Consider the following 10,860-nt stretch of genomic DNA (forward strand, 5'->3'; position numbering starts at 1 on the left):
TTTGAAGGATTTCCAAGTGATCCTCCAAAGCAACTCTCTGACTAGAGTTGCTATTAGTTGGTACCTCCACCAAATTGTGTAGGATGGTCTCCCAAAACCTGTCTTGGCTGTCAACTGCATCCTCATTTCGGATGTTGGGATACCATCCTGATTGTAATAATATTGTCGACTTTAAAGATAGCAAGACATCAACATAGATCTTGTGGAAAGATATTGGCACACGGAAGATATTGGCTCTCAAAAGGTTGAGCATCTTTTGAAGGATTTCCAAGTGATCCTTCAAAGCAACTCTCTGACTAGAGTTACTATTAGTTGGCACCTCCACCAAATTGTGTACGATGGTCTCCAAAAACCTGCCATCACTGTCAACTGCATCCACACTTCCGATGTTGGTACACCATCCTGATTGTATTGTCGACTTTAAAGATAGCAAGACATCAACATAGATCTTGTGGATGCATGGTTGAATCAGCTTAATCCTCATTCGCAAGAAATCAGAAAGCATAACATTCATTTGCTCTGGAGCCAAGTCTGGTAAATACAACCAGATAAGCGTTGATATGTGGCCGGACACAGCTAAAACATGAGTGAAGAAATTAACATGATGTTGGCTCTGAGGCTCTATGAACCTCTCTGCAACAAACCAGACAAAATTTAGCAGCAATTTCAATTCCTTTGAAACATCTTCTATATGTTCCACTACTGTTTCGGGAACATAAAGAGGTGAATATGGATCATGAATCTTCACAGAAGGGATGATATCCCTAACAACCTTGGCTGAAAGTTGTAATGATATTTTAGGAAAGGAGTATTTGGCTCTTATTTCCTCTTTGTCAACAAAATCTTGTTTTGCACCTCAGATGCATAGAGATCAAAGTACTCAGTTAGGTACAGTGGAGAAAGGTCAAAAACAGCATCTTGAAATAAAGTTGGGATTTTTCGAGTGACATCCAGCATGTTAGGTTCATCTGTGAAACTCTGCAAGTTAATGAAAATATCGCAGAATTTGTGTTCCCGTGTAAAGAGCATGACACTATCTATTGAAGTTTTAGGGAAGTTTAACATATCGGAAAGTNGGCTTTAGATACATTTACAAAGAGTGTTAATTACCACTAAAACTATATATATTTAGCGGCAATCAAACTATTACCATTATCTAATTGTTGCTAAATATCATTTTTGATGTAGTGTATATATCTTTCGAAGAGAGCATTTTACCTATCTTATTTGAAGAATTTCCCCATCATATCAAATCTTTCTCATAATTAAAATCTTTCGATAATCACATAACTGAAAGTGCTAAGACTCAGAAATGCGTCAACTTTTTTTCTTTCACTAAAAGACTCTAGAATATCCAAAATTATGATTTTCTATTTTTCTTATATTAAATTTTTAATTATTCAACTCCAAATCATCACTTTAATTAGATGTAGGATACTTATTCAAAAAAAATTTGCATCTCAATTATAGATAATGAAATCATAAATTACCAGTCCACCAGTTAGGAGAATTGGAAAAAATGGAGACTTTGTGATAGAACATTGGTATAGATCTGAAACTATAAGATAAATGAAGATAATTTTCAATTTTTTTATTTAAGGCTTAAGTCCTTAACTAAGACACTTGAACACATTCAACCCTTTTTGCTGACATAGCAAAGTGTATGACCGTGAAAAGGATAATTTTTTAGCAAAAAAAAGAAAAGATTTTATATCTTCTTCTTCTTTAACAGAAAGCTCCCATCACCATTTTTCAATTGCAAGTTGCAACGTATGGTGTTTTGGGGGAAGGTTCTGGTGAAAGAGGAAAAAACTAAGGATGGTTTTTTTTTTCTAAAAAATATAATTTTTCTTTATAACTTATTTTTATTAGTTATTTTAGTCCCACACATTTTTTATTAAAAATAATCCCTCACCCACCATGTCATACTAATTTCTTGTTGTCTCTCCATTTTTTTTCCATCTCTAAACCATTCTCCCTCACTTTGATACCAAAAAGCAACCAAAACCTTTTTGTTTTTTTCTCCTCAAAATTCCAATCTATAGAAACTAATCAGCAAAAATACCATCTTTCACTCACCTCCCATGAACCCTTCAAGGTATATTCATTTCTCTTAATTAATATTTATTTATTTTATGTAGAAAAATTAAATAAGTGTATTTGAATTAGCTTATTTTAAGTGATTTTTAGCTTCTTTTTTTTTTGTTTTTTTTTTTAAGTTTTAAAAGTATTTGTAAACGCAAAAAGTTTTAGGCTGAAAACACACCCCAAAAAAAGGGTCAAAAGTTAAGTGTTACCGATTTATAATTTTTAGTTTCGAATTTATAAGTTACTTATAAATATCTTCTTGAAAAATCTATTTTTTTTACGTTCTTGGTATTTGTTGAGCTATAATCTTGACATTAGAAAGTTTGAATTATTTTTTCCCTCTTTTTATGGTACGGGAGAAGGGTATTTTTTGATTGAGTTGACTAAGTGGGCAGTTANTTTTTGTTAGTGGCGGCATTAGTTGCCACTAATACATACTTTTTGTGGCGTCTTTTATGGAAATAAGTGGCGGTTTTAGTTGCCACAAATACTCACTTACTGCGGCGACATTCGTAGCATTTAGCGGCGGTTTTAGTTGCCACTAAAACAGTCTATTTGCGGCGACTTTGCGGCGACTTTTATGGGAATTGGTGGCGGTTTTAATTGCTACTAATACACACTTTTTGTGGCGATTTTAGTTGCCACTAATACACTCTTTTTGTGGCAACTTTTATAGGAATTAGTGGCGGTTTTAGTTGGGACTCATACTTTCTTTTTGCGGCGACTTTTATGGTAATTAGCGGCGATTTTAATTGCCACTAATACATACTTTTGCGGCGACTTTTATAGAAATTAGCGGCGGATCTAGTTGCCACTAATACATTCTTTTGTTGGCAACTTTTATTGGAATTAGTGGCGGTTTTAGTTGCCACTAAAACAGTCTTTTTGCGGCGACTTTTTCAGGAATTAGTGGCGGTTTTAGTTGCGACTACTACTTTCTTTTTGCGGCGGATTTAGTTTCCACTGATACATACTTTTTGCTGCGACTTTTTTTTATAGTAATAAGCGGCGGTTTTAGTTGCCACTAATACATACTTTTTGAGGCGACTTTTATAGAAATTAGCGGCGATTTTAGTTGCCACCAAAATAGTCTTTTTGCGGCGACTTTTATAGGAATTTGTGGCGGAAGAGATATGGGTGCATTTATAAAATAAAATCAATCAAGATTCATCTGATTCTCAAAATTTAAATAATTATAAATCTTTAATTTTTTTTTATTGGTTTGATATATATTATCTTGGTTTCAAGATTATCTAGTGACATGAAGCAAACAAAACAATTTTGTCTTGTTTCCACAGTGTTATCAGAGAACGCGGCATCTCGTAAATGTGTCCACCATACCCAAAATTTCATTACGTGTATCTACACCAATATTCTAAATAATATTAACTTTATTAATCGTATGAGTGATTGAGTTGATGCAACAAGTGATGGTATCTCGTAAATGAAGGTACAATGTCTTCATAGTTAAATTCGTCATATCAAATTTGCCTAATACAGAGTCGCTCAAGTAGAATTTGAAGAGGATAAAATATATGCATACTCTAATAAAGTAGAAAAATACACTATAATATATTTTTTTAGTTCACTTATAGTGGTTTATTATTTTAAGAAAACATTATCATTTTATATATACGTGTTACTTTTAATATATCAAAAAATATATATATAATGATATTTTTTTGTATTTTACTCTTAGCATTAATTATTTGATTTTCAAATCTTGTTTCAAGACCTAACTCTAAATATCATATAATATGAGTACTATTATAACAAAATACTCATATCAATCATTGTTTTTTAGAGGAGTATAAAGTCTAAAGTAGACAAGTAAAACGAAAGAAAAATCTTAAAATCATAATTTTCAAAAAAAATAATATAAACAAATGTTATTATACATATTTTAAATCATAATTTCAAAATAAAATAAAATTACAAGATATTTAAATAGTAAATTTTGTGTCAAGTTAAACTATGTCGAGACAATGGCATAGCTACATGGTTACCATGGTGTTCAATATATAGGTACCATTCGTCAGAAAAAAATATCATATATACAAGTAAAATGATATATGAAATGATTAAATAACATATTTTGGACATCCTTAACACAACAAGTTTGTAGCGTAGTGGTTTCAAATGTTTGGAATGAGGTAGTGCTCACATGTTTGAATCTTACTAGTTCTACTTTTTGAAAAAAAACTTTTGTTGTGCTATTTCAGGACACTCTTTATAAAATTTCTGATACCGCTACTGAGATCTCCACCACTATTGTAAAACCCTATATAAATCCTTCCGCTCTTCACTTCATCTCCCAAAAACAATTCCATCAAATTCTAAACCTCCAAAAAAATATGACAAAATCCACAAAAACAATTTCCCTACTCATCACTCTCTTCATAATAACAACATTTTCTTCAACCCCATCAAAAATTCTTGGAAGAAAAGTTGGAGGAAGAACTCCAATCAAAGATGTGAAAACAAACAAAAAAATTCAAGAATTAGGAAAGTATTGTGTGGAAGAGTACAACCATAGTTTAAGGAAGTACAATCAGCTAATGCAGAAGGACAATGCTGAGTTGTTGAATTTTGTTGAGGTTTTAGAGGCAGAAACACAAGTTGTTTCTGGGATTAAATATTACCTTAAAATCTCAACATTTACCTTGGGAATTGTGAAAGTATATGATGCTGAATTAGTGATAAAATCTTGGGAGAAAAAAAAGGAATTGATTCACTTTTCACCTTTTAACTATGCTATTAATTAGGAATGTAATAGTAATTAATAATGTTTTGTAAACTTACTATGGTTTTAACTTTTAATTAACCTAATTACAATCTTGTTTTGTTTGTTTTTCTTTAATTCGTGTAACTTTTTGTTATCGTAAGTACTTTTTCATCTTTTATCTGATTTTTTGTTAAATCGGTTCGAAGAAAAAGAACATATCTAATGAATTTGATTGCAATGTTATAAGATATAACCTTAAAGGAATAAATACACGCAAGGTAAACGATAGAATCTCATATATAATCTCTGGCCGATAGATTTTGGATTCAAATTTTGAGTATAAAATCATTTTAAGCTAGATAGTAATTTAACCTTTAACGTGATATTTTTTACATAAATTTAAATTTAGTCAACTTCAATATAGATATCGAATATAAATATTATCGATGAAATATATAAAACTAGAAGCAGAAACAAGAAAAATGTTCTTTTAATCTCTAGATCAGTACTCTTTATTAAGAAAATCAAATAACGTACTCATGAAGAATACAAATAGCACATTATTACAAACTTAGGAGTTTTAGTACTCATTACATATATTTATTCATAATAAAAAAGAAATGAGACCATAAAAAAAATAGTAATTAATTTTATTATATGATATTAAAATTAAATCCTTTGATAACATCTTTTTGTAATATCATAATGATTATGAGCTGTTCGACATTGTCTACACTCTGAACCTTTGTAATTGCAATTTGCATCTGATGAACAAAGAGTGTAACATCCCTTTTTATTGGCAAGTTTTGGTAGTACAATCTGCTCAATTTCTTGTACTTCTAAAGGTATGTATCGTAAAGCCATCACTTGTATATTCGAAGACCAAAATGAATCGACTGCATAATATAACATGAAATCAGTCAAAATTAATGTAAGTAGAGAGAAATGATTATAGATAAATAGCATCTAAATATATAATATCTTTATAATCTATATATATTATGGGGAAAATGCATAAGTACCCCCAACCTATGCCCGAAATCCCAGAGACACACCTAACCTTTACTAAGGTCCTATTACCCCCCGAACTTAATTTATCTATAATATTCTACCCCTTTTCAACCTACGTGGCACTATCCTCGAAAAAAATGTCAACATGCGCTGGGCCCACAAGATAGTGCCACGTAGGCCAAAAAGGGGTAGAATATTACATATAAAATAAGTTCAGGGGGATAATAGGACCTTAGTAAAGGTTAGGTGTGTCTCTGAGATTTCGGGTTATAGGCTGGGGGTACTTATGCATTTTCCCTATATTATGTGAATAATCGTTCATAGTTAGTATATAATCTAGGAATAATATCAATTATAAAACATAAACAATGAATCTAATAAGTTATAATTTTTATCAAAGTAAACGTATTAAAGAGACTAATATTTTATTTGACCAAATTTCAGATAAGCGATAAGCTAAAGATATTTATCTTTATAAGAAAGTGCTTATTTTAGACGATAAAGTGGTTGATGATTGGGGCAGGGGGGGAGGGGGAAGGGGTACTACTTTTTGAAAATTTGATCAAAATATAAATTATGTTTTAAAATTAACAAAAATATTTTTCTAAGCAATTAGTTGAACACATCTTATCGTTCTCCAAAAATATATTCTAACAAAAAAAACACTTTTAAAGAAAATTAAAATTTTAAAAATTTGATCAAACAGACTACGAATATAGAAAATCACTTACCAACCAATGTCACAAGGAGAACACAAAAAAAGAAAGAGAACTTGTTAGCCATATTTATAGAGTTTGAAAAGCTAAATTGTGTTGAGTTCATTTTCTTGCTTGATAAAAGGTCATATATATAGCTTTTATTTATAATTTTTTAATTTAAAAAATATATATATAAAAATTATTCATTGCTAGTGTCCCATGTGCATTCTCTCTCTGGCTGCTATTTTATAAAGCATTCAAAAAAGGACTCATTTTTATTATTATTCAAATAAGAATTAATGTTTGTTACAAAATTATAGCACTTTATTTTTATATCAAGTAATAACTAATTACAAAAATAGGCATCTCTTCATCGACATATTTTTTCATGTTAAGAACATTTTTAAAATTTTAAACTTTTTTGTTGTGTGTCTATTTTATATCGATGATATTTTTTGAAATTTCAATATTTATGCTTTAAAGAAGCTTTATAAATATACTTTTCCATTAATAGTTTGAACATAATCAAAATTAATATGAAAGTTGTATTTGTTAGAGCCACTATATTCCTAATATGAAGTTTTTCAACATAAATATAAATTTAATCAAATTTTAATATATATATTGAACTTAATCAAAATTTTAAAAAATAAAAATAAAATCCGCCCATAGTATAGCACAAGTTGTATGTCACTTCCGCAAATTCAGTTTTTAAAAAATATAATATTTTAAGGGCCACCTTTTCTGATCCATAAAAATACATTATTATATTACACATTATTCGTTCCTATTTGACACTATTTTCTTATCTATTTATTTTAATAAAAAAAATAATGCATAAATATATTTCCATAAAAGAAATAATTTATTATGACATATTTAAATATATATTTTTAAAATCATGAATTTCAAAATAAATTAATATCTCACATATCTAATGTATTTCTATTTAAACTTTAGTTACTCTATGAAACTGAAGATCGTTCAACATTATAATCTTAAAATATTCTTGAATCAGTCAAACTCGATTTCATAAATTACATATTAACATATTTTTGTGAAAAATCGTATTCGATAGAAGGAATATCTCTCATTAGGGGTGTTCATGGTTTGGATAAAAATCGATCCAAACCGAAAAACCAAACCAATAAAATAAAATAAAATCGATTTTATTTGGGTTTGGTTTGGTTTGGTTTTAGATTTTTGAAAACCAGTAGTATTTTGTTTGGTTATGGTTTTATTCGAAAAAACCAAAGAAATAACCGAACCGAACCGATAAATTATATACATACTTAATATATTGTTTTATAAACAATTTTGAAGATCTTATATATGTTTTCATTAAAAATTCTTTATACTTTAGTTATTGAAAGCAAGAATGCCCAAGGTGAAAACATTTATCTTATTGATTTCATGTATATGAGTGTCTATGACAATTCTATGTGAGACTGAAAATGTTATTGTCTCTTCCTTCTAGGCCAATATAGTGAATTTTAAAGCTTTATTGATAGTAAATTCAGTGATCGAAAGTTCGGTAATTTAAGTCATTCTAACTATTTTTTGTTTTGAATGAATTGTTGTCACTTTTTCACATTTTGAATGAATTGTTTCTTTTATTTTTGTGTATGGTTAATAACCGAATAACCGAACCAAACCAAACTGAAACTGATAACCACCAAACCGATAAATCTATATTATATTTGGTTTGGTTTGGTTTTGATAATTTTAAAACCGATTAAGTTGATTTGGTTTTGATTTGACCAATAACCGATCCAAACCGATCCGTGAACACCCCTATCTCTCATTATCATTAAGTCACTATAATTAATTACTTTGACTATCCTTCCATCTTTAATTAATCTTTATATTTTCATATTGCATCTAGCACATGTAGTTCTCTATTGCATATTATCATATTAATTAATTAACCAAAAATCTCTATAGTGATTAATTAAGTATACATGTGAGTTCTTCTTTACTAATTAAGAGGTTGACAAGGCTACATAAACCTACATCATATTTAGATCTTGATTATGGGACTAAGAGTTATCTCGATATAATAAAATTTGAAATTAAATTTATTCAGTATTTGATAATGGATATTAGTTAAAATTAGGATAAAATTTACATCAAAATCATGAGTTCATCGATCTATCTTAGTTATAAAGGGAAGAGATCCCATTACACAAAAATAAGAAGTAAGTTCGCATTTCTTTTTAATCATTCTAATAGACTAGAGGTACAAAAAAAACACACTCACATTTCTTATCAAACAAAAAAAGAATTGAAATAAAAACGCTCCTAATCCAATCCCGTCCTTCAAAAAACCCGTCAACGTGGAGTCAAACATCTCTTAAATTTTGACTTATAACTTGATTTTCGACAATACCCACAGCCTTGCAATTTTCTGCAATCAAAATTAATTTCACATTGATCAAAACATTTGTGAGCATAGCTCAATTTTGGTAGTACAATCTGCTTAATCACTTGTACTTCTAATGATAGGTCTCGTAAAGCCATCACTTTAATGTTCCATGACCAAAATGAATTAACTGCATCATAATAACAACAAATATTAGTAGAGATAATTAAGTTCAATCGTAATAACTTTTTCGTTACAAAAAATAGTTCATCGAGACTTCTTTTATCACATAATAAAAAAGAACTAATAAGTTTAATTATATATATCCTTAAGTGACGATCTATAAGAAAATCAACCAAACTTACTAGAATACAAAGAATTAGCGACAGATAAATTCCGTAGCTAAATTACAAAAATCTCATATTAATTTTATTTAGCTATGGATTAGGTCGATAAATTTTATAACTATTTATGTGTTTTTCTAGAAGTCATGATGAAGTTATTACTTACCAATGAGTGTCACAAGTAGAAAACAAAAAAAGAAAGAAAGCTTGTGAGATAGGAACTTGTTGTTGGCCATTTTAACACTATTTGGTTGTGAGGAAGAAGAGAACTAATTGTGTGAGTGAATTTTCTTGATTTATGAAATGTCACACACATATAATAGTATATATAGACCTTTGAAATTGTTTAAATATAGAACGCATTATTTGATGTAACTGATAAAGTACTTGTTGTCATATGAACTGAAAATCGCGTATTTGAATTGTAAAATCAGTCACTTGTGAAAAATATAAAGTTAGACTCTTATGATCTCAACTCTTTTATGAATTTTGCACATAGCGAGAACTTAATACACCGAGCAGTCTTGTATATAGTATTATTTATTGCTAGTGTTCCATATATGTTGTTTTCTCTCTCTTGGCGGCTAATATGTAAAGCATACAAGAATATGATGACTTACTTTTATTAAAGAAATCACTAGTAATTGTTCAAGTGAAGGGCCACATCCCACAAAAGAAAAAAATTCATCGATATGTGATTACCCAGTGGCGGATCCAGAAATTTTATTTCATGGGTGCTCAATTATTTTTAGTTTGAGAATTGCTATATAAAGTGGGTGCTTAGTTAATACATTTGAATAAATTATTGGATATTACAAACAAATATTAGTGTTTATTGCAAAAAGCAATGGGTGCTTAAGCACCCCTAATTCATAACATACATCCGCCACTGTGACTACCGGTTTACTAAGATCATCGATAATATGTTATCGTTTATTCACTTGTGTGTTAGCCCATGAATATTATGATGAAATGACTTCTGGATGATTTTTTTTGTAAAACCTTTACGAAATCTTCCGTAGGGAGTTGGGGGAGCAGTACGTGAAGCTCACCATTTTTGCACGTATTTTGGGCATTTAGAATCCAATTTTACAGAAATTAGGTAATTTTCTCATTTTTCGTGTATGTTAGGCAATGAATATTTTGGTGATATAGCTTCCAAATGATTTTTTTTGCAAAACCTTTACGAAACCTCTTTAGGAAATTGGGGGAGTAGTACGTGAAGTCTCACCATGTTTTGCACGTATTTTGGGCATTTATGAGCCATTTTATAGAAATTAAGTGATTTTGTAAGTTTTTTTGTGTGTGTTAGCCCATGAATGTTTTTTCGTGTGTTAGTCCATAAATATTTTGGTAATATGACTTTCGAACGATTTTTTTTTGCAAAATAGAATTCTGAATTCTCTATGCTAATAACATGACCATGACCATCCGTAAATGACAACTTTTGTCTGAAAATTTTATAGTTGCTAGATGATTATGTTACATGATATTAGGTAGACGAAGGTTGAAAAAGTATATGGGAGAAGTGAATACAGAGAACAAGACATAACTTTAGATTACCGAGAACATGATCTTAAATAGAAAATTTTGAAGGACACAGATTAAGATATATAGAGAGTTAGTTAGATA

The 10,860-nt window shown here is 29.5% G+C and overlaps 2 long non-coding RNA genes across 2 annotated transcripts; both read right to left on the minus strand.

Annotated features, from left to right (window-relative positions):
- Positions 1-5,434: 5,434 nt before the first annotated feature.
- On the minus strand, positions 5,435-6,652 carry LOC125862053 (uncharacterized). The gene is made up of 2 exons (XR_007446016.1): positions 6,556-6,652; positions 5,435-5,709 (listed from the first exon to the last, which is right to left on the minus strand). It is a non-coding gene; the product is annotated as an uncharacterized LOC125862053 (long non-coding RNA).
- A 2,111-nt stretch (positions 6,653-8,763) lies between these two features.
- Positions 8,764-9,687, minus strand: LOC125862052 (uncharacterized). The gene is made up of 2 exons (XR_007446015.1): positions 9,395-9,687; positions 8,764-9,074 (listed from the first exon to the last, which is right to left on the minus strand). It is a non-coding gene; the product is annotated as an uncharacterized LOC125862052 (long non-coding RNA).
- Between the last annotated feature and the right edge of the window lie 1,173 nt (positions 9,688-10,860).

The sequence above is a fragment of the Solanum stenotomum genome, chromosome 4 (genome assembly GCF_019186545.1).
Source record: "Solanum stenotomum isolate F172 chromosome 4, ASM1918654v1, whole genome shotgun sequence".
NCBI classification, from domain to species: domain Eukaryota; kingdom Viridiplantae; phylum Streptophyta; class Magnoliopsida; order Solanales; family Solanaceae; genus Solanum; species Solanum stenotomum.